Genomic DNA, 27,868 nt, shown 5'->3' with positions numbered 1-27,868 from the left:
GACATGCTCAGCTGTAGCTCCCCGCAGTCGTGGGAAGAGCAGTAACCGTACGACCACGTGATATATCTGGATGGGATACTTTCCATGGTGCGTCGATAAACCTTGTTGAGTGGAAAGGGGCATATACTAAAGTTCTTCTTGATTGTTCTAGCTTTGTTATTATAGAGTCTGTACAATCAGTCAGTCGGTGTATTGCTGGACTACCATCAGAGATCGCCCTTGTTCCCCTTCTCCCACCTGGCTCCATGTGTTCATTCCCTGCCCATCTTGTAGAAACACTATCCAGACTGTAGTCTTCCACCTCAATGAAATATAGCAACCATCTTGTAGAATCTCTGTCTAGCCTGTATCCCACCACCTCAATGAGTCCCAAATAGTTGGCTTATTCAGAGAGTCAGAAGGCATTGGATCCAGGGAAGTTTGGCCAGGTGGATTCAGAATTGGCTTTCCTGCAGAGAGCAGAGGGTCGTGCTGGAGAGGGTACATTCGGATTGGAGGGTTCTGACTAGAGGTGTCCCACAAGGATCTTTTCCTGGACCTCTACATCTACATCTAAAAATCATGATTTTTAACGACCAGGGGATAGAAGGGTGGGTTGGCAAGTTTTCAGACGACAGAAGGGTTGGTGGTGTTGTGGATAGTACAGAGACTTGTCGAAGGTTGCAAAGAGACATTGATAGGATGCAGAAGTGGGCTGAGAAGTGGCAGATGGAGTTCAACCCGGAGAAGTTTGAGGTGGTACACTTTGGAAGGACAAACTCCAAGGCAGAGTACAAAGGAAATGGCAGGATACTTGGTAGTGTGGCGGAGCAAAGGGATGTGCGGGTACATGTCCACAGATCCCTGAAAGTTGCCTCACAGGTAGATAGGGTAGATAAGTTATCTTTCATAAGTCGAGGGATAAAGTTTAAGAGTCGCGAGGTAATGATTCAGCTCTGTAAAACTCTGGTTAGGCCACACTTGGAGTACTGTGTCCAGTTCTGGTCGCTTCACTATAGGAAGGATGTGGAAGCATTGGAAACAGAGGAGATTTACCAGGATGGTGCCTGGTTTAGACAGTGTGCATTATGATCAGATATTAATGGAGCTGGGGCTTTACTCTTTGGAGAGAAGGAGATTGAGAGAAGACACGATAGAGGTATGCAACATATTAAGAGGAATAGATAGAGTGAACAGCCAGCGCCTACACCCTAGGGCACCACTGCTCAGTACAAGAGGACATGGCTTTAAGGTAAGGGGTGGGAGGTTCAAGGGGGATATTAGAGGAAGGTGAAATTTAAGAGACTAGTGAACAGATATATGGTGGAATTTAAGGTGGAGGGTTATATGGGAGGCAGGGTTTTAGGGTCGGCACAACATTGTGGGCCGAAGGGCCTGTACTGTGTTCTACTATTCTATGTTCTATATATATCAACCATCTTGTTCTCCCTTTATCCAGCCTGTACCCACCACCTCAATGATATATATGAACCATCTTGTTCACCCTCTGTCTAGCCTGTATCCCACCATAATTATATATTTCAGAAATCTTTCCTCTTGCTCCCGCCCGCGACCGGTAATTTTGTGCTTTCATCAATACCAGGAAAAACACCGTCTGATTATGGAGGCACGTCGCAGAGGTACTTTTACTTTCCAAAACACAGCCATTCGTTTTGTGGAGGATTTTGCACCTCAGATCCTAAAGATGCGCGCTGAGTTTAAAAGCGTAATGAAAATGCTTTTTGATCGTGGCTTTAGACCCTCGCTTTGCAATCCTGCCGTTTTACGAATCACGCTTAGTACTGGAAAATATAAGTGGTTTAAGTTAGTGAAGGAGGCTGAGGCATTTGCTGCAAGTCTTCCGGCTATCCAGCCATCTTCGGAACCCGATCGGACCTCCTAAAATGGTGGATAAGTACTTCTCGTAGTAAAAGTATTTTTTCCGGACTCAGACTTCACTTGAATACTCAGTCATTATTTATTGAAACTCTAAGGGCTGTTGACAATCTCTCCCTGGATTTGGTGTGTCTTTTTTTTAAATAGACATTCTGTGCTTAATGTTTCCCTATGGATGTTAAACAGTACTTGTGTAATCTATCTTATTCTTGTATAACTTTATAGAGTTCTATAATTGACTCTAACTTGTTTTGGAGGTTTGAAGTCTTTATTGAAGGTCTCCCTGTTTGTTGGTTCACAGTTTAACTGCTGATTATTTTTTTATTATTCTTTTTTTATTATTTTTTTCACTTTTTCTTAATTTTTGATTTTTTTTCTGTCTGTAAATGGTTGATAGACTCTTCCTGAATCTATAATTTTCCCCTTCCTCCCTCTTTTTTTTCTTCCTTTTTCCTCCTTTTTCTTCCTTTATTCTTTCATAATTTTTCGCGGGTAGGTTAGTTTTGGTTTTCTTCCGATTTTCTCTGTATTATTTCTGCAGAAGATGTTCCAATTTGTAGTTATGTTTTCTAGTGCATAAACTAGTTACTATTTGCTATAATATTTATATGGAACTGCTGTTAATGACACAGATCTGGAAGTTATATTTGGGTTAATTTTTTTGGTAGAGCTAGCTGCTTTTTTTGGTAGCCGTCTAGTTTTGGGTTGTGTGGGTGGGGTGGATTTTCCAGTTCCAACATCATTCACTGTATTTATTGTTTTTCTTTATTGCTCAGGACATGTTTATGTTTTGATTTTACGAATCTATGTTTATATTTCTGCTCCCAGACTGCTATTGTATTGCTTGACTTTTTATATGCCTGCTGCCTTTTATGCATTAGTAATTGATAATGGCTAGTGCACTTAAATTCGTGAGCTGGAATGTAAAGGGATTGAATCACCCTGTTAAAAGGAGGAAGGTATTCTCACATATTAAACAACTCAAAGCTGACATTGCTTTCCTTCAAGAAAATCATATTCGTTGTTTTGATAACTCCCGGCTTCTGTCAAAGTGGGCGGGTCAGCATTTTCATTCATCCTTTGCCGCTAAAGCCAGGGGAGTCTCCATTCTTATTAACTCAAATATTCCGTTTGAACTCCATAATAAAATATCTGATTCAAATGGCCGTTTTATTATTGTTTCTGGTAAACAATTGTTTCTGGTTTTGTCCTAGCAAACCTGTATGCCCCCAACTTTGATGATGTTAACTTTTTTGAACGTTTTTCTCCTCACTACCAGACTTAAACTCATACTCTCTTATACTGGGCGGTGACTTCAACTGTAGGCTAGATCCCAATTTGGATCGATCTGTTACCAGATCATCTACTAAATCTGCCGTAGCTATCCAATCGTTTCTCTCTAATTTTGGTATCTCTGATATATGGCGTTCCTTCATCCTATTGAGAGAGATTATTCTTTTTTTTTTCACATGTTCACCATACCTTCACTAGAATTGACTATTTCTTACTCGATAACCAACTTATTCCATTTGCCTACTCTTGTGAGTATCAGAGTATATTGATTTCTGACCATGCCCCAATTACTCTCTCTTTAAACTTTCCTGGTCTCCCTCAGAGGAATAAACACTGGCGGTTTGATTCAACTTTATTATCGAATGATGATTTTCTAAAATTTATTAAGGATCAGATAACCTGTTATTTTAACACTAATGCATCACCTGAAGTGACATCCCAGATTGTCTGGGATGCCATGAAAGCATATCTGAGTGGTCAAATAATCTCTTACACAGCAAATCTCAACAGAAGATCCTGTGCAGACCGATTAGACCTCATTAACCAGATTAAAGAATTGGATCAACTGTATGCCCAAACTAAGAACCCTGAACTATACAAGAAGCGTGTAGAACTCCAAACTAAATTTAATCTTCTGTCTACTCAACCTGTCGAACGCCAATTTCTCGAAAGCAAGAGTCGTTTTTACATTCATGGGGATAAGTCTGGTAAATTTCTAGCCAATCAGCTGAGACGCTCCAAAGCCAAACAACACATTACAAAGATCCGGAAGGAGAACGGAGACTTTACATCGGATCATTTAGAAATTAATGATGCATTTAAAAATTTTTATTCTCGGCTTTATTCCTCTGAATCTTTGAATGACAACATCTCTGTTGATCAATTTTTAAATAATCTGAATATTCCTTCGCTTTCATCTGATTTTAAAGCCAAACTTAATGCGCCTATATCATCAGAAGAAATATCTTTTGCAATTTCTGCATTCTCAGGGAAATCTCCTGGACCTGATGGGTTCCCTGTAGAATTTTATTAATCATTCTCTTCACTTCTTTCTCCTCAGTTACTTTCAGTATTATCTGACTCGTTTAATTACGGCAAACTGCCACCCTTTTTTAATGAGGCATCTGTTATTCTCCTATTAAAAAAGGGTAAAGACCCAACAGAGTGTTCCTCGTATAGGCCGATTTCTTTGCTCAATGTTGATGTAAAGATCTTAGCTAAAGTTTTGGCTTATAGATTAGAAACCGTTATTCCCTCTATTATCAATGACCAATCAGGTTTCATTAAAAACCGTCTCCCTTTTTTTAACATTCGGCGTTTATTTAATATTTTATATTCACCCCCAACTGGGATTTCTGAATGTGTTATTTCCCTCGATGCGGAGAAAGCATTTGATCGTATAGAGTGGAACTACCTTTTTGCAGTCTTAGAAAAATTTGACCTCGGTCAAAGTTTCATTGGATCAAATTGCTGTACCTGTGTCCTGCTGCTTCTGCTTTAACTAATTTTCAGAAATCCCAGGTATTTAATCTCAAACGTGGCACCCGTTTAGGGATGCCCCTTAAGTCCCTTTCTCTTTGATTTGGCTATAGAACCTTTGGCGATAGCATTTTGAAATTGTCCTGAATTGACCGGGATTTGGAGATGCTGATGACTTATTACTTTTTCTCTCAAATCCGTCTGCATCCTTACCTCCAATGTTTTCACTTCTTGACCAGTTTAGCCAGATCTCTGGCTATAAACTTAATTTACATAAGAGTGAACTTTTCCTAATTAGTAAAGAAGCACAAAAATTAACATTTCGTGATGTCCCTTTTAAAGTAGTCCATAGTCAATTTACTTATCTTGGAATTACAGTCACAAGGAAGTTTAAAGATCTCTTTCGTGAAAACTTTGCCAATCTTTCATAAGCTATAAAACAGAGTCTGGTACAATGGTTACCTCTATCTATGTCTTTGGTAGGTCGTATTAATGTTGTTAAAATGTATGTTCTCCCCAAATTTTTATACTTATTTCAATCTGTCCCAATTTGTATTCCTAAATCTTTGTTGACTCCTTAGACTGTATTATTTTGTCATATCTGTGGAAGAATAAGCGCTCTAGAATGAGTAAAATCCATCTCCAAAAACCTAAAAAAGAGGGTGGCATGGCTTTATCTAACTTTCGTTTATATTATTGGGCAGCTAATATACGTTGTGCTACCTTTTGGTCTTTTTTCCATGGCCAATTCGAGTGCCCTAAGTGGGTGGCAATGGAGTTGAGCTCCACTAAAGAACTATCTATCTCTGCACTTCTTGGCTCTGCACTCCCTAGTAGTCTTTCCAGATTAATAGCTAATCCTCTTGTTAGAGACACTTTGCGTATATGGGCTCAGTTTAGGAAATGCTATGGTTTCCATGGATTTTCCCGTTTCCAGCCCTGTCATACATAATTACCTTTTTCTACCTACTACGTACGATTCAGCATTCCATGTTTGGTATAGGAAGGGCATTAGGCATTTTGAAGATCTTTTCATTGATAATCGCTTCGCTTCTTTTCAGCAGCTCTCTGTTAAGTTCAATCTGCCCAATGCTCATTTTTTTAGATATCTCCAAATTAGACACTTTATTGCTCCTTTAATTCCTAACTTTCCTGAAATGCCTGCGAAAAATGCTATGGACTTATTTCTTTCCATTAATCCACTAGGTAAAGGTTTAATATCAATTATTCAATATAAGTTAGCAGCCTTACGACGGGCCCCTGTGGATAAAATTAAAATGGCATGGGAGCAGGATTTAAATATCTCCTTATCTGATGAGTGTTGGGACCCGATTCTCAAATCGGTTAACTCAACCTCTCTTTGTGCTCGCCATTGCCTTTTACAGTTTAAGATTGTTCATAGAGCCCTTATGTCTAAATCTAAACTATCCCGATTCTACCCTAACATTAGTCCGCGTTGTGATAAATGCAAGAGGGGCGAGGCCTCTCTCATTCATATGTACTGGTTCTGTCCTAGCTTGGAGTAATTTTGGAAAGATGTCTTCACTACGTTATTGTATATTCTGAATCAGCACCTGGAACCAAACCCCTTAATCACTTTGTTCGGTTTCTGGGGCGAGACAGATTTACGTCTGAGTCCGACCAAATGCCGAATATTATCCTTTGCCTCTCTCCTGGCTAGACGTTTAATCCTCCTTAGATGGAGAGATGTTTCCCCGCCCACACATGCTCAATGGCTTAACGATATTATGGCCTGCTTAGACCTTGAAAAAATTCATTATTCAGTTCTTAATTCGGATTTAAAGTTACATAAGGTCTGGGGACCTTTTATCGAGTACTTTCATAACCTTCCTCTTGACTAGGGTTTTTTTTTCTTTTTTTCGGTCCCTTGCTTTCAGCTCCCTTTTTTTCTGGTAGTAGGCATTAATATCCTCTGTTACTAAGTGTATTCACAGTCTGGGAGTTCGATTGTCCTGATTTATATTCCCTATATTGTGTTGTGGTTGGTCTGGAGTTTTTTTTTATTGTGTTGTGGGGTTGGGGGAGGACACTAAGTTTACTTGTCTTCAGTTTAGGTGCTTTTTTTAAAATTCTCTTTCTTTGTATCATATTGTCATTGTATGCTTAATTTTGCACTGTATTAGTGTTCCTCATTCTGATTTGGGTTTTTTTTTAATTTGTAAAATGTATTAAAAAACTAATTAAAGAAAGATATCTTTCCTCTTACCTTTGCCTTCACTGTGAACTGTTGTTTTGCACCCCTTTACATTATTTTTGTCAGGATTCAGTTTTGATAGCTGGAGCCACCAGGGGTTTAATTGAGCACAGTACGTGGTACGGTAAAAACAGTTATTCCAATTTTATTTTCACCATTAGAAAATGGCTGCAGTGTTATTCTTTGTCATAATAAAACTTGCAGCATATGATGAATTTGTTATTTCTTTTTTCGATTAGTTTCGGTGAGCCACTTCCTCTGTTTCCAGGGTAACAGCCCGTCAGATCGGCAGCAAGTATTGCACTTTTTTATTGCTCTGTGGTCACCGCCTCTCAGGGTAGAGACAGTGGCCTCGGGAGCAAATGCAACAGAATGACACCGGGAGGAAATGATGCTGTGAGCATTGGCTGTACGGAATGAATTACACTAGGGTCGGAATGAACTGGAAACTAACAAATTGTTGGGTGTGGAGTAGCATTTGCTCATTTTGAGGCGTTGCAGACATTTTGCAGTCAGTTACTATCCGTGCATGAAAAGGAAGAGGAAAAATCCACAGTTGCAGGAAATTTAAAGTAAAAATAAAAAATGGTCGAAACGCCCAGCAGGTCGGCTGTATCTTGAGCAGTCCTAGTTCTGATACCGAAATTTCAACAATTTCTGATTTCACAGATGTAGCCATATGTACTGAGTTTCCAGCATTTTCTACTTCATAATTTTACATTTTGTCCCTGCTACACTGCAGGAAACACCGCAGCGTACTGGGCTGGGCAAGATCCCATACATCAATAAGATAATGATCAAATGTGCTCCGTTTAGCTGCTGGAGACAAGCTGAAGTCGCAAACAGCAGAAGAAGGCAGCAAAAAGGAAAGTATAGACCAGTTATCCTCACCACAGTGCTTGGGATAATGTAAGAGTCGGTCGTTAAGGATGATGTTGATGGAGTACTTGGTGACACAGGACAAGACAGTGCAAAGTCAGCATAGTTTGCTTCAGGGAAAATCCTGCCTGTCGAACCTGTTGGAATTCTCTGAGGAGATTGCAAGGGGATGTAGTGGATATTGTATATTTTGATTTTCTGAAGGCCTTTGAAAGGCCAACATGAGGCCGCTAACCAAGTTAACAGCCCATGGTATTACAGAAAGTTACTAACATAGTTAGACCATTGACCGATTGGTAGGAGGCAGCGAGTGGGAATAAAATGATCCTTTTCTGGTTGGCTGTTAGTGACTAGTGACGTTCCACAGAAGTGGAGAGGGTCCAGAGCAGGTTCGTAAGGGTGATTAGGTTACAGGAATCCTCTCACAATCTACAGACTAGTGGACCAGCCTGGCACCGGTCCCATCAGAGGGTGATTAGGTTCCAACTCCACCTTAGTTTGTGAATCTGAAATGGCAGTAACACCACGGCAAAACACCGGCATCTACTCCCTTACCTCATCAACGAGTTTCCTCTGGCCTTCTCCGTGGACTGCTGCCTTGTCATGGTGGAGAAGCTTGTGTGGTCCTGAGATCCTGAGAGCGCTGTCGTCTGGAAATATGCTCCTGGTAGGGTCACCCATGGCGGTAAAGTCGAGGGTGAGGTCCCTGACAAAGAACAATCTAAGCAAGACCGCAATGGTGGAATAGGTGGACGAAGTTACATGGAACTCAACAGCTGTGAAGGCGGATGAAGGCTGCAGGAAATCGATCAGCTCTAATTATTAGCTTTTCCATGCCATTGGAACCAGTTTGTTGATTTGTGAAGTATTGTGTGCTTCTTGAAGTGCAACATCAAGTAGATGTTAAACAAATACACGCACAGGCGTCTTCGCTCTGTGGGATCAATGGAACGAAGACCATCATCCTCGACCTCGAGTGATAGTCACGGCAAAGACGTATTAGACATTTCTAAACAGTAAATATATATATATATATACCCCCTCCTACTCTATCTATACCTTTCATAATATTATAAACATCCATCAGATCTTCCCTCAGTCCTCACCGCTCCAAGGAGAACAACCCAAGATTTCCACTTGGATGTTTGAATCCATTCTAACGGAAGTTTAGGAAACCGAATCGCTAACTTTGTTCCTCTCCCCACGGCAGTTCCTCACCTGCTGAACATCTCTCAAATTCCTGTTTCTCTTTATTACATTCACCCTGGAACACTTTAAATCTGCTGGAAATAGACCAATGCACCAGCGCTCGTTTTGTGATAGTTAGTAGAAGTGTAAAGAAACCATAGCTTTTCCCAGTAAATTATCCTGGCCTCAATTGTCCTGTTACTCCTGGAAATGTGTTCAGTTCAGTTGCTGGCAACAAGGTTCACAAGACTAAGCTGAGGAATGATCAACTTTATGCATGAGGAGCATCTGACGGCCCTGGACCTGTGTTCAGTGGAGATCAGAGGGATGGTGATTGGAGGGTGTGCGGGGTGATTATTTACAACAACTGAATCCTGAAAGCCTGGATGCAGTGGGAATGGAGAGGATGTCTCGATTAGACAGAGAGTCTGGGATCTGAAAGTGCAGCCTCGGAATAAAGAAGTTTCGCTTTAAAACTGGGATGAGAGATATTACTTCAGCAAAAGGTTGTGTGTTGTGTGGAATTTGTTACCACAGAGGGTGGTGGAGGCTATCGTTGGGTATATTCATGTACTTTATTGCTAAGTAAGTTGAGTATTATAGCAGAATGCAAGAATAAAACATTCTCCATGATTGACTATGGAGCAGACGAGAATGACTGAATCGCCTAATTCTACTCCTATATATACCATGACTGAAGGTATATATACTTCAGCATATATACAAACAATCACAAACAAGAGAAAATCTTCAGATGCTGTAAATCCAAGCGACACACATATACCCCAGATAAATACTTTGTGGAGATTTTGTGATATATATGATTATATGATATGAATGTCCAATGTCTGAAATACATCTTTTGGAAATGTTTGTTTGATGAACTTCAATTAAAAAAATTACAGAAAAAAATGCTGGAGGAACTCAGCAGGCAAGGCAGCGTCTATAGAAGAGAGTATGTGTTGATGTACAGATGCTGCCTGGCCTGATGTGTTCCTTCAGAATTTTTAATGTGTTCTTTAGTATCCCATGTCAGGTTTTGTAAAGTGTGAGGGACAGTTCCAGATTTCTTCACCCGGATCATTACATATGCGTTCAAGATTTAAATTTCAGTTTAATACTTTGCTCTCGTTTGTAGTGTTAACGTGCTTCATCATCTTTCTGATTAAAGTTAGACCTTCGGCGAGAGCTTTATTGGAAGAAAAGCTAACTGGAAGCAAACCACAACTGAAGACGAGGGAATAGCGACAAGTGAACCAGCCCAAGTACGGAAAGCATCGACTGGAGAGAACCCTTCTGAATCAGAGTTTCCATTCATTCAGTCATGGGAAGGTTTTGTGAGTCTCATTTACCCAATTAGTGATCATTTAGTCATTAAATTTCTATACCAAGGAAGGTAGGAAATAACTGGAGCGGGACTGAATAAATGTAGAAGTGCCAGTTATGCCAGTTGCAATCACTCCAGATTTGCCAATTGCTGTCAGCATCCTAGCTCCGTGAAGCCACACACATTCCTTCATATTGTTTGCTCATTTCAAACTTATCACTGCTGATGGTTCCTTGTTTGGCTGTGTTAGGTCACAGTCATGTCAAAACGCGTTGAGAATTTCCTCCCTTTATAAGACACCGCAGTTGTTTCTTGCTGTAGTGATTGCAGAAATGTGGAATTACCATGAACTACAGCAACATGTCATTGATTTCTCTGTCTATTGCAAGCTGCAATGACTTTCCCTCGAGAATATCATCACGCAAGTCTCTGCTAAGAGCAACCCCTCTTGAAGCCAAATGTCCCAGCACCACATTTCTTTCAGTCCTAACTAACAAATGTCAAACAATAATTTACATTTACATACCCTGGCGTCATCAAGTATTTTTCTCCCAACAAATTGTCAGAACCTATGAATCTGTGACTAAGCAGAACTAGGTTTGCAATGTTCCCATTTGACCCAGTACTAAAGGCATGGGTTACATTTGTACTTTGGATGAACCAATATACTTGCAGCTACGACTGCTTTCGCTGCTGGAGTCGGTTTAAACTCAGTCGTTCGCAGATGGGAAGCAGCGTGTTGGGTCAGATGGTGGAGGAGTTGATATTAAGGTAGATGACCCTCCCCTACTCACTCCCCTCTCATCCTCCTATTTTTGCCGCTGTTTATCGCGGGAGTTACGAATTCTTTCTACTGAATGATAGGTGAAAGTCGAGCTTTTGATTCCATTTAAACCCCAGTTTCTTTATAAATAATGGGGTTGAATTGCTATAGAGATGAACATGGAGGAATGCGTAATAGAAGTTTAAATCAGATCAGCAGCTGTTACGGAGGGCCGAGTGGTCCGCTTATGCATGAGTGTGTTGATTAGAAAAGTTCTGACAGTTTAATTAGTGTAAGCCAATATAACTTCTGCATATTAATTATATTGTGGAACTGAAAAGAAACATTACATTGATTAACTACATACATCGAGATTTGTGTGTTAATGTTGAACCCCGGGAGGTTGCTGATCGACTATTGCTCATTCGGTGAGCTGGCCAGAACGGTACGGACCGACGGACGCGCTCCCCGTTCCCTGTTACTGACTCTACAGTCTCCCCATCAACCGCACCGCCCACTGCCCACGCGCTCCCTCTCGCCGAGCTTCGTCAGCCTCGCGCTCCCGGGTTGACGTTGAGACGATTTCAACATGCTGCGCGCGCCCGGTATCTGTCGTGAAGTGACGTGAGATTTACTTACCTCTCCTTTCTGACAGCAAATGCCAACTTATCATACCAACCAAAGGGGGTATGGGCTTCGTCATTAAGGAGTTCTCTCTGTAGACCCAACACGTGTTTTCTAACCTGACTCCCGGGAAAGATCCAACAAGCTCGTTTTTTTTAATGCCGCTCTTCCTCACCAAGGAGTTAGTGGAGCTGTAAGGGTGACGGATTGAATTGGGAGTACAGAGGGTTTATCTCTGAAAAATCGAGGATGCAGAAGGCTTCAGTATATTTGTAGCGGATAACGTGTTGACCTGCAACTGCGGTGTCGGGGGTGATATTGAGAGCAAGGAACGATCTTACTATATGACACAATGGGCAGGAGGGACCCAGCGGCTGCCTATTCTTTGAGGTGCCTGGGTTTAAGGAACGGTCGGGTCCCAGTGAGTGTTATGGAGACAAATGCTTGGAGCATGGTTGCTCCCTGTCTGCATTAGCAATTTATCTGAGGGGAAAAAATGCAACATTTGCAAGTCTGTTATTGACTGAAAACATCTATTTTTGTTGTGTAATTTGTTTACGATACAATCATTGTCCGATTTATGTTCGTTTAATAACCCCGCCCCCTGCTCTAATGACACAATAAGCACATTGCACATGCTCACAGTCCGGGGAAGGGCAGTGATTTTTTTTTCCCGGTCTTTGCTGAAGCGCGTCTGGAGCTGCGGATTGTCTCTGGGATAAATATCGGGAGAGGGTCCTCGCCCCCTCGGGCGTAATGCCTGATGTAACGCCTGGATCTGACGGCACTCTCTGCCCCACATGCCTGATGACACATATGGGTTCCCCCACACCGGGATCTGATGTCAGTTGTGCAGTTCCTTACGTCACATTTGCGCTGAGACAGTCGGTCTTTGCCTGCTACGTAACGATTACCTGCCCACCCATCCCACCCCACAATCAACAAAGGAGTTACACTCTTCCCATTAGTGTGAAGCGATGTCAATCACTGCTTACACCCAATAGCGGAGAAGGACTGGCCGAGAGGGCGTTACGAACGCCTTGCATCTGCCGCTCCCGCTTCGAACTCCCCGTCAAATCAAAACAAATCCCAAAGTAAAGGTCCCGCTTTTTGATTAATTTACATTTCCCTCCATGGGAAGTTGGGTTCGTTTGTGAAGCGCCTCCTGCGGCCGGAGTAATGTATTGCTGAGAAATAGGAGGAGATCGCCCGGTTCTTTGGCTTGCTGCCGGTTCCATGGGATGGGATCTCGGCAGAAGGGCGAGAGTGAAGGATTTTTCTGAGAGGATAAAGGTGTGAGAGGGGGTGGACAGCATGGAGTCTGAGAAGCTGTTTGACCCAGTGGGGGATCAAGGTACAGTATGGGTGAAAGAACATTGGGGAAGGGACAAACGGGGCTCGTCTGTGGAAACGTCTGAGCCCACGACCAGAGATATTCACCACTTTACGAGTCAGACATTGGTAGACTGTTGACCTGCAAGTGGGGCCAATGGTCTGGGCAAAGTGAACTGGAGTGGTGTTTGGGGCAAGGATGTACTGATGTTGGGTCTTATTGAATGACAGGATGGACTAGATAGGCTGAGTGAGCTATTTCTGTTCCTGCTGTCTGTGTATTTAATGAGAAAGAATAACCAGACCCTTCTTGAGCCTGTAGGATGTCCCAGTCACTGTTGTAGGGACCGGTGCTTGGAGCCCAGTTGTTCCCAAACTGTATCAACAATTTAGCTGAGGGACCAAATTCAACATTTCCAAACCTGCTTTTGAAAACAATGTATATTGTTAATGACACAAAATGTGTATTTATGATTATTGATGCAACGTATATATTTGTATATTGGTAATGACATAAAACTTGTATTTCTATATTGATAATGATAGAGAATTGTGTAATTTATGTTCCGTGTGTTATCTGAATGTACGTGCCTGTGATGCTTCTGCAAGTCAGTGATTCTCTGTACCTATACCTTCCTGTACTTGTGCACTTGGCAATAAATTTATGTGAGAAAACTCAGTGAGATTTGATTCGTGATGATTATCTTGGCACCTCGGTATGTCAAATATAGAGAGATAATACACTTAAATGCAAGACCCTTAACAGTGTCGATTAGCAGAGGGATCTTGGAGTCCCAAGTTCATCACTTCTTCAAATTGGCTACACAGATTGACAGGGTGGTTAAGAAGGCAAATGGCATGCTTGCCTTAGTCAAGATATTGCATTCAAAACTCGAGAAATTATGTTGCAGCTTCATAAAGCTCGAGTTAGGCCACATCTGGAGTAGTTCATACAGTTCCGCCCGCCTCATTCTAGGACAGATGTCAATGGTCCTGGAGAGGGTGCAGAAGAGGTTTACCAGGATATTGCCTGGATACGAGGGCATGAGCTGTCAGGAGAAGTTGGTCAAAGTTGGGTTGTTTTCTCTGGAGCGGCACAGCCTGGGGTGAGACGATGGAGGTTCATTAGGTTACGAGATGCCTAGACAGAGTAGACACAGAATATCTTTTAACCCGGGGTAAAAAAATCTAATACAAGATGACATGCATTTGGAGTGAGAGGGGGTTGCTGGGGTAATGGTAGTGGCTGATACATCAGGGACTTTTAAGAGATATTTAGATCAGCACATGAATGTGAGGAAAAAGGAAGGATACGGACATTGTTCAGGTAGAAGGGATTAGTTTAGTTGGCCATTTCCTTAATTGAGTAGATTCAGCACAATAATGTGGGCCGAATGGCCTGTTTCTATGCTGTACTGATCTATGTTCTGTGTCTCTTGTCAAAAGGTTTCGGGGTAATAAAGGCAAAATAAGTGCGTGGGAACAACAGGTCGGCTGGAGCTCAGTGTAGGAAATGTGAGATCACCCACTTCTGTAGGAGAAACTGAAGTTCTGAGTATGTTCAAATGGAGAGGGACTAAGGTGCAATGGGTAGGGAGGGAGGTCAAAGGTACGTTGTATTTATTGTCAGAGTTATTGGGTATAGGAGTGAAAATGACTAACAATTATTTGGGTTTTGTTGAGATTGTGCCTAGGATATGGTGTAAAATCCTGCTCCCCATACGAACACGGGTCATACAGACTAGAGGAAACTACCGGAGGAACTCAGTGGATTGGGCAGCGTCTGTGTAGGAGAACGGACAGCCAACATTTCGAGCTGAGATCCTTCCTCTGGAATGAGAGTAGATGGGAAATAGTAGGAGAAATTTGGTGAGGGGTGGGGATGGGGCAAGAGCTGGGGAGTGAGAGGTGGATCCAGGTGAGGGGGGAGGTGGGAAGGTAGAAATAGTGACAGAGGTGGAAGGTGAGAGGTTGGGACAACACGGGATGATAGAAGATGGAAATTAATTCATAGCGGATTAACAAAGAGGTTAGAGAGTATCTGTTATAGAGAGCGCAATGAAGATACACCCTGGAGTGGGTGGTCATCATATGAAGCAGGATCAAATGTAATAACCCTTTAATTTAGAGAATCTAGGACTGGGAGGTGAACACATTGAAATGCACAACATCATCACCGATTGATCCAGGGATCCCAGTCTCTGAAAAAAAAGGGATGGGCTGTCCGGGACTGAGATGAGGGGATCGTCCTCACAGAATAAAGAGGCAGGCAGTTGTGTGGAGACTGAAGGGATTGAGGAAATGAGGATTGGGAAGAAGCGTGGCTGAGATGGGAGAGCAGCCATCATAATGTCATTGGTTGGAGGGGCTGAATGGCCACCTCCTGCTGTTTTTCACTTGATGATTTTATTCGGCAGTTTCGGCAATGGTCATTTTCTTCGGCAGTTCAACGGGGCATGACTGCGCAAGCGCGTGTAAATCGGACAGTGAGGCAGCGGAAGTATTTAAAAGAGAGCAGTTTGACGTAGTGGGCGACGTTGTAGCAGGAGACAGAGTAGGAAGGCTTTGTCTCCAGAGGCTTTGGCGAGCAGAGGCTGAGGACGATCTTCACTCCAAGTGAGGTTATGCCGGGTAAGTTCCTTTAAAAGGAGAACGTTTCAAAAGTTGAGGGAACGTGTTGGGTAGGTCATGGCAGCTGAGATCGGCCCCGTGCTATTGTGTAGGAAATATGTCCAGTTGCAGCATCTGGCAGACCGCATTGAGCGGCTGGAGCTGCGATTGGATTAATACTGGAGCATCCGCAATTGGAGGGTGGCTAATGCAACCCCACTTTTTAAAAAAAAGAGAGAGAGAGAAACCAGGAAATTATAGACCGGTTAGTCTGACATCGGTGGTGGGGAAAATGCTAGAGTCAGTTATCAAAGATGTGATAACAGCACATTTGGAAAGCGGTGAAATCATCGGACAAAGTCACCATGGATTTGTGAAAAGAAAATCATGTCTGGCGAATCTTATAGAATTTTTTGAGGATGTAGCTAGTAGAGTGGGTAGGGGAGAACCAGTGGATGTGGTGTATTTGTATGTTCAAAAGGCTTTTGACAAGGTCCCACACAGGAGATTAGTTTGCAAGCTTAAAGCACACGGTATTGGGGGTATGGTATTGATGTGGATAGAGAATTGGTTGGCAGACAAGAAGCAAAGTGTGGGAATAAACGGGAACTTTTCAGATTGGCAGGCAATGACTAGTGGGGTACCGCAAGGTTCAGTGCTGAACCCCAGTTGTTTACAACATATATTAATGATTGAGAAGAGGGAATTAAATGCAGCATCTCCAAGTTTGCGGATGACACAAAGCTGTGCAGCAGTGTTAGCTGTAAGGAGGATGATAAGAGGATGCAGGGTGACTTGGATAGGTTAGGTGAGTGGGCATATTTATGGCAGATGCTATTTAATATGGATAAATGTGAGGTTATCCACTTTGGTGGCAAGAACAGGAAAACAGATTATTATCTGAATGGTGGCCGAATAGGAAAAGGGGAGGTTCAACGAGACCTGGGTGTTATTGCACACCAGGCATTGAAAGTGGGCATGCAGGTACAGCAGGCAGTGAAAAAGGCAAATGGTATGTTGGCATTCATAGCAAGAGGATTTGAGTACAGGAGCAGGGAGGTTCTACTGCAGTTGTACAAGGCCTTGGTGAGACCACAGCTGGAGTATTGTGTGCAGTTTTGGTTCTCTAATCTGAGGAAAGACATTCTTGCCATAGAGGGAGTACAAAGAAGGTTCACCAGATTGATTCCTGGGATGGCAGGACTTTCCTATGAAGAACGACTAGATCAACTAGGCTTATACTCGTTGGAATTTGGAAGATTGAGGCGGGGGGATCTTATTGAAATGTATAAAATTCTAAAGGGATTGGACAGGCTAGATGCAGGAAGATTGTTCCCTATGTTGGGGAAGTCCACACTGAGGAGTCACAGTTTAAGGGTAAAGGGGAAGCCTGTTAGGACCAAGATGAGGAAAAACATCTTCACAGAGAGTGGTGAATCCGTGGAATTCTCTGCCACAGTAAACAATTGAGCCAAGTTCATTGGCTATATTTAAGAGGGAATTAGATATGGCCCTTGTGGCTAAAGGGATCAGGGGGTATGGAGAGAAAGCAGGTTCAGTGTTCTGAGTTGGATGATCAGCCATAATCATACTGAATGACGGTGCTGGCTCGAAGGGACGAATGGCCTACTCCTGCAACTATTTTCTATGCTCAGTGTTCCTGTCCAGTGAACCCGGGGGAATGTGAATAGATATTCGGGTTTATAATCATATAAGTGGTTTGAATGAAACCTGCACGATTCTTTTTGAGTCTGAATCATCTGTTGGACAGTAATGGGAATCGAACCCCTATCTCTGTGACCCAGGGGATGCAAGGATGGGATGGGGAAGATACAGAGAGAAAAATTAAAAATGTCGCTGGTGTAAATTTGAAACATGGAAAATGTGGATCAGGCAATGTGTGAGGAGCAGAGTCACTGGTTTAAATGAGAAACCATGCAGCCATCACTTGATCCTGTATCCTGCACCCTTTTCATCACAGATCGGCAGCATCTTCAAGTTTGTTTCTGAGGCCCTGCCCCTGTTCTATGATGTGCGCATGCTCATTCCTGAGATGGGCATTGACTTTTTTGTGGATGGATGCGGCGGATGGTGTGTGGGGGTGATTGACCTTGCCCCTTGAGGCGGGGAGCTGGGGGAAAGGTCATTCTCTGCGGGGCGATACCAACGAGATCCCGTAGGTGAGAACTGAGGCCGGTCCGGACTGATGTTGGTCACTGATTCTCGTTATTTCCCTGAACAGCCGGCCTCCCACCGCTTCCTTGACAGAACCTGCTGGGTGGGTGTGGGTTGTGGGACCTTCACACCGAACCTCTCGAGTGGGATGAGGTGGTCAGGCCGAGACTGCACCCATCCATTGAGGTGTATCCTGGAAACGTTATCTCCATCATCTGGCCCGGTCGCGGATCAAAACATCACCTGGATCGATGCTCGGGGTTGATAATTGTTTCCGTGTATCTGGGCTCCTAAAAGAATTTCTCCACTTCACCCAAGTTTCCCTGCAGAAGATCCAACCCGGCAATCCAGGCTGTATAATAATGTCCACACCAGTAAAATGAGAAATCTGTTTATTATTGTCGTGTTTAGAGGTTCACTGAAAAATTTGTCTTCCACACATCCACACATTTAATAACCACACATATTAATTAATTAAAGAGTAAATTAAGGTGATACAAGGAAAAACAATAAGTGTTACAAAGCGTTATGGATGCAGAGGAAGTGCAGTGCAGTAAGTGTAAGTTCACTTCAAGTAAGATATTGAGTTTGTTGATAACAGCAGAATGGAAACCGTCCTTGATACATGCTTTAAGGTTTTTGTAGCTCCTCCCCGATGGGGAATTGGTGAGCAATGAGAATGTCCCAGGTTGTGCGGGTCTTTGAGTACACTGCCTGCTTTACTGAGACAGTGGGAAGTGTTGACAGAGTCCATGGAGAGGAGGTCGGTTGATTTGATGTACTCAGCTGTGTCCGCAGCTCTCCGCAGTTCCTTGCAGTCATGGGCAGAACAGCAGCCAGACGATGGTGTTAAGTCTCTGGATGAGATACTTTCCATGTCCTATCATGTCATTTTAGAATCTTTTATACAGTATTATGTACTGTTAATTCAGTATCTGTGTATTGCTGGAGAACCATCAGTGACAGTCCTTGATCCCTTCTCCCATCTGGTTCCATCTGCTCATTCCCTGCCCATCTTGTTCAACCTCTATTCAGCCTGTATCGCACCAATGATAATATATCAACAATCTCTCATCTACCATTGTCTTCATTGTGAAGTATTTTGCATCTGTGAGTTATCTCCGTAATTGTTTTTAATCACCTTTTAATACCAAAGGATTTGTTGAATGCAGCACAAAGTAGTGTAAAGACTATATAACCATATAAACATATAACAATTAAAGCACGGAAACAGGCTATCTCGGCCCTTCTAGTCCGTGCCGAACGCTTACTCTCACCAGGTCCCACCGACCTGCTCTCAGGCCTTAACGCTCTATTCCTTTGTGTCCATATACCGATCCAATTTTTTTTTTTAAAGTGACAATATCTAAACTGCTTCTACCACTTCTACTGGAAGATCATTCCACGCAGCTGGCACTCTCTGGGTAAAAAAGTTCCCCTCGTGTTATCCCCTAACTCTCAAAGCATGTCCTCTTGTTTGGATCTCCCCTACCCTCAATGGAACAAGCCTATCCACGTCAACTCTATCTATCCCCCGCATAATTTTAAATACCTCTATCAAGTCCCCGCTCAACCTTCTACGGTACAAAGAATAAAGACCTAACTTGCTGAACATTTCTCCGTAACTTGGGTGCTGAAACCCAGGAAACATTCCAGTAAATCTTCTGTGTACTCTCTCTATTTTGCTGACATCTTTCCTATAATTCGGTGACAAGAACTGTACACATTAATCCAAATTTGGTATAACCAATGCCTTGTACAATTTTAACATTACATCCCAACTCCTATACTCAATACTCTGATTTATAAAGGCAAGCATACCAAAAGCTTTCTTCACCACCCTATCCACATGGGTTTCCACCTTCAGGGAACTATGCACCATTATTCCTAGATCTCTCTGTTCTACTGCATTTTCCAATACCCGTATGTCCATTTACCGCAATCCATTTACCCGTAAGTCCTATTCTGATTAGTCCTACCAAAATGTAGCAAATCACACTTAACAGCATTAAACTCCATCTGCCATCTTTCAGCCCACTCTTCCAACTGGCCTAAATCGCTTTGCAAGCTTTGAATACCTACTTCATTATCCACAACGTCACCTATCCTGGTATCATCTGCATATTTACTAATCCAATTTATCACCCCATCATCCAGAACATTAATGTATATGACAATCAACATTGGACCCAGTACAGATCCCTGAGGCACACCACTAGTCACCGGCCTCCAACCTGACAAACAGCAGAAACCTGACTCTCCGGCATCTCCCATCCAGCCACTGTTGAATCCATTTTACTACTTCAATATTAATACCTAGCAATTGAACCTTCCTAACTAACCTAACGTGTGGAAGCTTGTCGAAGGCCTTACATCCACTACTTTACCCTTGTCAACTTTCCTAGTAACCTCTTCAAAAAATTTCAATAATGTCAAACGTGACCTTCCACGCAGAAATCCATGTTGACTGTTCCTTATTAGACCCTGTCTATCCAGATAATTATATATACCGTATCTAAGAATACTTTCCAGTAATTTACCCACCACTGACGTCAAACTTATAGGCCTATAATTGCTAGGTTTACTCTTAGAATCCTTTTTAAACAATGGAACAACATGAGCAAAATGCCAAGCTTCCGATATCATCCCCGTTTCTAATGACAGTTGAAATATTTCTGTCAGAGCTCCTGCTATTTCTATACTAATCTCCCTCAAGGTCCTAGGGGATATCCTGTCAGGGTCTGGAGATTTATCCACTTTTAAATTCCTTAAAAGCTCCAGTACTTCCTCCTCTTTAATCGTCACGGTTTCCATAACTTCCCAACTTGTTTCCCTTACCTTCCACAGAACTTCCTATCTGCTCCCCTAACTATCGAATCCCCTATCACTAATGCGCTCCTCTTTTCCCTCCATCCCTTCTGAGCTGAGGGTCCAGTCTCTGTGCCAGAGACGCAACCACTGCAACTTGTCCCTGGTAGGTTGTCCCGCCCAACAGTATCCAAAACAGTATACTTATTATTGATGGGAACGGCCGCAGGCGTGCTCTGCTCTTCCTGTCCATTCCCCTTCCCTCTCCTGACAGTCACCCAAATACCTGTCTCCTGAGTCTCAGGGGTGACGATCTCCTGTTCGTTTCTGCCTCTACCTCCCGAATGATCCGAAGTTCATCCAGTTCCAGCTCCAGTTCCCTAACACGGTTTGTCGGGAGCTGCAACTGGATGCACCTTTTGCAGGTGTAGTCATCAGGGATTGTGCTCTCATTGACTTTCCACATACTGCAAACAGAGCACTCGACTGTCCAAACTGCTGCCTCCATTACCTATTCCTAAGCTAATTAGATCAATTAAAGGAGCTTACCCTGCCTTACCTGAACGAGAGCAAGCCTCTGCTCGCCTAAGCTTCTCGAGCCAAAGCCTTCCTACTCTGTCTCCTACTACGCCGTCGTCCGCTGCGTTAATTTGCTCGCTTTTTAAATTCTCCCGCTACTTCACGGGCTGATTTTCACGCGCTTGCCAGCCATTATAATGTTAGTTTCAACATTACCAAATGTCCACTGTGTTAATCTTTGTCAGAAGGAGACTTGGGAGCAGACGTAACAGATTGATAGAGGGGTAAGGTGGATGATGTGAGCATTGACTGTACCGATTGCGTTATCCCTGTGCCGGAATGAATAGAAAACTAATGAATATGGGCATTGCATTTGTTCAACTTCGTTCAGGCCATCACAAACATCTTGTAAGCACTCAATAGTTGTGCATCATTTAAGGTAAACAAAAAGAAATCCTGAAAACGTTCAGCAGATCGGGCAGCATCTTGGACAGTCCCAGTTCTGATACTGGGTCTTCCACAGTTCCAATCTGATGTACCGAGTTTCAAGCACTTTACTTTGAATTTTATATTAAAACATTTTATTCCTGTTAGCCTGCAGGAACTGTGATGGCCATTTTTTCTGGGGAAGATCCCATTTAACAATAAGATAGGTCATCAGATCCAAACCCACTGTAAGGACATTTATATCTGACTGAAGGCTGTGCAAACCCGTGTCTTTCTCTGAATACAGAAACCACTGACACCCACTTCCCCTTCCCAATCTGCCCATGACGTTGACGGCTTTTCCCAGACTCTGGGGCTTTATAACAAACACAATGTTAACAGCAAGATGAAACAGTAATTAATATGAAGAGAGAATTGCTGCTTCCTGAAATGTCACGCGAGCTGAGATGTCTGATCTAATGGACAAGATCCTCCATAGTTTACAACTTAATTTGCCCGGTGCCTATCCTGCGCCCGATAACGCTCAGTACCCGACACTCCCCCTACCCTGTCAATCGCTTCACATCCTTCCCACCAATAAGCCCACACCCACACACGGAGACAGAACCCGTTTACCCACATCCATCCTCCATGCTTGCAGAACGCCAAGTAACTGATGCCACAATCCCGGCTCTGGCGCAAAGCTAAAACCGGGACGGCAAGACTGGAGAGTCCGGAGCCTTTGGCTCTTCTGTAAACCCCAGTCAGGACCCTTTCACACTGCAACCGGACATCTATTTCCACAAACCTGAGATCAACCCCTTCCTCACCGCCGCCCGGCCAGGAGAACCAGCGGCGACAGCTGGGGTCTGCAGCGCATCTGCAGCAGGTACGCCACGGCACCACGCGTGGCCGGAGGTCGCAAGGTCAGAGTGTTTGGCTGTCCGGTTCTTTCAGTGACACCCCGAACACCTCATCAACTCTATTCTAACCAGCCTGAGCGAACTTTAATGACCAACAAATATCATTATTCTCAGTGATCAGCGATCTGAATGATTCACTCACTTTACGAGGAAGGGGTACCTACGATCGACATTGTCAAAGTGTCTGGTTTCCCAGGAACCAAAGACTGCAAGGTTGAGAGGTCTTCTGTTAACTGATACGAATTTGTTTTACCCTTCTGGCAATTCCAGTTTATATCAATAGCACTGTTGTTTATAAAAATGAATAAACAACGCGTCACTGCACTAACTGCAGCCATTCCATCCCAAAGCAGATCACCGTGGACAGTGCTCCCCTCTGATAACGTATTATTCACATTGTGCATGCTCACATTCACCGATGGGTGGTGTTTTCCTTTGCATTCTTTGCTGAAGCGGCTCATTTTCGGGTTCGGGGAATCCTTCCCCCGGGTCTGGATTCCTCCGCTGGACGAACAGCTGAAGTTCCCATCGGTGAGTATTGAGACCAGTCCTGAGTCAGGAGGTCTGATGCTGGGCAGTGAGTCCCGTTAATTCACTTGAACCGGCGGCGTCGCTCCGCTTCCTAGACGGAACCTGTTGGGGTCGGTCCGGGTTGTGGTACCTTCACACCAAACCGCCTGATATAAGCTGCCGCCCAGCCCATATTGTTCGGCTCCTCGGGAGGGGTGGAGGGATGCCGGAACCACACCCATCTTTCATCTTTCGCCTGTTTGGACAAGGGTTTCATTGGGTCTATTTCACTGTTACGACCTGCCAATGTTTCTGGGTATATGACCCATTTATGTGAGAATTAAGCCTTTTTGTATTTATCTAAGCTTCTCAAAAATGTGTGCACTTCAGTTAAGGTTCCATCCAGAACTTCTAAAGCAGCAAACCAGTCTAATATTCCCACATAATTAAATTTGGGAATCGGTTTATCAATTTTATTTTAATTTTGCACTGCTTATTTAATTTAACATGTATATTTATTGCCATCACTTTTTTGAGATCTACTATTATGTATTACATTGTATTGCTGACATAATGACAACACAATTCGTGACATTTGCTAGTAATATTAAAACTGATTTTAAACTGTCATGGGAGAGCCATCTTTTGGTCACGTGGTCAGAGTTGACTGCAGGTCTGCAGCATCTGCGGGATTGTTTCAGAGGTCCCGCCCACCACTCTGCTTTACTGAGGCAGTGGAAAATGTAGACTGAGTCCTTGGACGGGAGGTTTGTTTCTGTGATGTCCTCAGCTGTGTCCACAGCTCTCTGCAGCTCATTGCAGTCATGGGCAGGGTAGTAACCACACGAAGGCTTTAAGGCACCTGGATGGGATACTTTCTACGATAAAAATTTTGAGGGGCAAAGGGTATATGCTAAAGTTGTTATTTGTTATCTTTGATATTTTATGATCTTTTGTACAGTTGTTTGTATTATTAATTCAATATCTGTGTATTGCTGGAGGACCATCAGAGATTGACCTTGATCCCTTCTCCCCCCTGGTTCCATCTGCTCATTCCCTGTCCGTCTTGCACAGCCTCCGTCCAGCCTGTATCCCACCAATGATAATATATCAACAATATTTCCCGTACTGTTGTCTTCATTATGAATTATTTTGCCTCACTGAGTTATGGCTGAAATCGGTGTTTGTTACCTAGAGGTACCGGAGGATTTAATGAATACAGCATGTGGTAGGGTAAAGACAGCCATTACAATTTTAGTGTAATGTTACCAAATGGTCGCTGTGTTTCTCAGACGTAGACTCTGAGCATTTAAAGTTGAGTCTGTTATTTCGTTGATTGGCCATGTTTGGAGAGCGACATGCTCTGTTGACACGACCAACGAGCAGGATCTGCAGGGAGTGGTGCACATTTTTTCACTCTCTGGTCACTTCCCCTCATCGAGAGTTAGTGGCCTTTTTTTGGGGGGGAGCAGATGTAACAGATTGATAGTGGGGTGGGGAAGATATTGTGAGTATTGACTGTATCGACTGATTTATCCCTGTGTCGGAATGAAGAGAAAACTAATTAATGTGGGCATTACATTTGCGCAACTTTGTTCAGCCATCACAAAAATCTTGTAATCAGTCAATAGCTGTGCATCATTTAAAGTAAAAAGATAAAATGCTGGAAGCGTTCAGCAGATCAGGCAGCATCGTGGACAGTCCCGGTTCTGATACTGAGTCTTCCACAGTTTCGCTTTACGCACATCCAATCTGATTTACCGAGTTTCCAGCACTTTATTTTCAATTTTATATTAAAAGCATTTTATTCCTGTTAGCCTACAGGAAATGCGGTAGCAAACTGTGCTGTGCAAGAACACACTTAGCAATGAGATACTGTTAAAATGTGTTCAGTTTAGCTGCTGCAGACAGTGAAACGTATCCCTGGTATCTAGTGACCCACAGCCAGGTTTTCCAGCCAGATCTCTGGCCCAGTAGAGAATCATCAGATTCTTGTTCTACCAAGGTTGATATCGGTGTGTTAGTTTTTGAAATCTGAATGGCCGAGTCACTGCAGCATATTACTGGCAACAAGGAGTCCTCGGAGAGTTGGTTCTATTATCCTGGGATGTAGACTCCGGGCATATGGTAACATTGGTATTGGGGATTTAACGCAGCTCAGTACTTCTGCAGATGGGATGGATGTTCTTCCTTCCACAATGAATCAGAAATCTCAGGCCGCTGGTCATTGGTTGTGGCGAAATCCACTGTGAGTTGTGAGATGTGAGTACGATGTGCGAGGTTTCCAGGGTTAGTAAGTGACAGGTTCAGCTGTGTGATACTGCGAGGTTGGGTCCTGGGGTATCACAGATTTTGATCCAGGTAAAATGAAGCCGGGGATCAATCTGCCTGGGTTTATGAGGTGCAGAGCAAGTATTTCTGATCTGGGTTCAGATGTTCGTTTATGGAGTTCCTTTATAAGCAAATACTACTCATCTGAGGAGAGAATAAATTCCTATTCCATCCCTTACAGGGAGAGGTAGTCATTAAATTTTTGTAGCAGTAGAATTGGACCTAGGGGTTCAATTTCCAAACTGTGTGTGGAAATTCCCCCCTCCCACCCCCTGCCCATCACCTGTCTGTAGATGGATATCAAACAGAAACTCAGGATGTTGGAAATCAGCAGTGAGAGCTTGCAAATAATTGAAGTCTTTCTGACGAACGATTGTGAACCTGAATCGTTAACTTTATTCCTCTCCCCACTTTGTTCCTTACCTGCTGAGTGAATCTGGTGACTCGAGTGTCTTTTTTTAAATTGTATTCGTTTTGGAATGGTTTAAATCTCCTGAAAATAGATCTGAGCTCAGGCACTGGTTTAGCGACAGTTAGTAGAACAGTAAAGAAACCTCAGCTTTTCCAGTAAATTATCCTGGTACTGATCTGCCTGTTATTCCTGGAAATGTGTTCAGTACAGTTGTTGCTAACAAGATCCATGTAACTAATCTCAGGAATGATCGACTTTATGTATGAGGAGCATTTGATGGGTCTGGCCCTGTGCTCAATGGAGTTCAGAGGGACGGTGGGGGAGAGGTAGTTAAGAAGAATGCTGTAAAGTCTGGAGAGGATTTTTCCATTAATTGGGGAGTCTGTGATCCGACAACACAGTCTCAGAATAAAGATGCTTCCCTTTAAAACTGAGATGAGAAAAATTTTTTGGCCAAATGATGCCTGACAAATGGAATTTGTTACCGCAGAGGTTGGTTGAGGCTGCCATTTGGGTATATTTGTGACAGATTAAATATTCATGATTGCTAAGTAGCTTTAGAGTTAGAGGGGGAAGGCAGGAATATGATGTTAGAATAAATCTCAGCCATGGTTGAGTGGTGGAGCAGACTCGAAGGACCGATTCAACTAATTCTGTTCCTCTGTCCTGTTTATTACCATGACTGAACGATGACTCCTTCCTATCACATATCAGGTTTTGTGACGTGTGATGGACAATTACAGATTTGGTCACTGAGATCATTATATTTGTCTTCAACATTTAAATTTCAGTGAGTTTTGGTTTTAGGAAAATTGAGCAGAAGTATTTTGCTCTCCTTTGAATTTTTAACCAGCTTCGTTATCTCTTTGGTTAAGGTTAAACCCGCGGTGAGAGATATGTTGGATGAAAAGCCCACAACTGGAAGTGAAACACGACTAAAAATGAGGGAAGTGCAAAAAGTGAACGAGCCCGAGGACTGAGAACACCAACTGGACAAAACCCTTCAAACACAGACATTCCATTGATTCAGTCAGGAGAAAGTTTGGTGAGCTTCATTTACTCAGACGTTGGTTCTTTAGCCACTTTGCAGGATAATTTACAATGACTAATTAACCTCCCAACCAGTGCATCGTTGGACTGTGGCAGGATACCTATGTGGTCACAGGGGGAACGTACAAACTCCTTACAGGTAGCAGTTTAAATTCAATCATGGTGGCCGGTGCTGTAATGCTTGAACTGCCCCAAGCGTTTTCTTCTCAGACAGGACTGTATGGGCAACATCTTGTTTGTCCGAAAACTGAAAGATTCATCAGCGCCATTCACAGACGTTTTATGTAATAGGGTTTTATGCATTGGGTATACTCGTACAGTAGGTCCACCTGTTGGTTTCGCTGGGACAGATATGAGAAAGGACGATAGCAGAGGTTCTTAATATTTGTGAGCTAGAGGTGATAGAAGGAAAACACGTTCACGTTAAAGAAGCAAAAATAAATCCTCAATAAAGCAACCCTAACAGAACAGGGAAGAACTGGGAAAAAGACAATAAAACTATCAGGAGGGAAAGGTTCTTGATCTGTTTAAGGCAAAATTGGACCTGCTAGTTTAACGATCACACAGTGTGGTGCCAACCCAGTAATCAATCCCATGGAGTACAGTGCACACTGTATCAAAAACTGGACATTTTTCTCTGTTTCATTTATTATATTTTCTCATCCCCAACATTCTTAGTGCCGCAACAAGGAAGTACAAGTTTCCTATTCTATTCAAGCCTATCTCTCACTTATTCTATTCGTGCTACTTTGTCATAACTGGTTTCCCTTCTTATCTTCTCTTGTCCATTCTCTCATTGGCCCCACACAATGCTGGATTGCTTCCAAACTCTCTTGTGTGGGTCCGTTGCTCCATCTCTAGCTGACTCTGCTCTCCAATACAAACTTGCCAATTTCTTGCTGTACTACTTTCACCTTTACATCAGCCTGCCCCCTTCTCTTCAACCTTTCTTTGACTCCAAAAAAATCTTTCTCCCATTTTCCTTCCAAATTTTCACTTCTCCCAATCTTTTCCTAATCACTAAGCACTCAATTCTCACCTCAGACTCTGGTTCCATTCCTGCCTGTTCATATACACTTCCCTTTCTTGTCATTCATTCTCACCCAACTTCCTGCAAACTCCGAAAGAA

The 27,868-nt window shown here is 43.0% G+C and overlaps 1 protein-coding gene across 3 annotated transcripts in view; it reads left to right on the top strand.

Annotated features, from left to right (window-relative positions):
- LOC132384391 (NACHT, LRR and PYD domains-containing protein 3-like) overlaps positions 1-27,868 on the top strand; it is a 61,740-nt gene that overhangs the window by 6,840 nt on the left and 27,032 nt on the right. The window contains exons 1-2 of one of the 3 annotated variants that reach the window (XM_059955496.1): positions 10,151-10,266; positions 26,565-26,734. The gene's annotated coding sequence lies outside the window, so the exon portion shown is untranslated. Of the gene's footprint in view, positions 1-10,150; positions 10,267-15,502; positions 15,607-26,564; positions 26,735-27,868 lie in introns of those variants that run through there. The other 2 variants (XM_059955495.1, XM_059955497.1) reach the window with 2 other exon arrangements.

This window comes from Hypanus sabinus, chromosome 32, assembly GCF_030144855.1.
Source record: "Hypanus sabinus isolate sHypSab1 chromosome 32, sHypSab1.hap1, whole genome shotgun sequence".
Lineage (NCBI taxonomy): Eukaryota > Metazoa > Chordata > Chondrichthyes > Myliobatiformes > Dasyatidae > Hypanus > Hypanus sabinus.
Note: the sequence above shows the minus strand (reverse complement) of the source record. Positions and strands in the feature narration are given on the sequence as shown.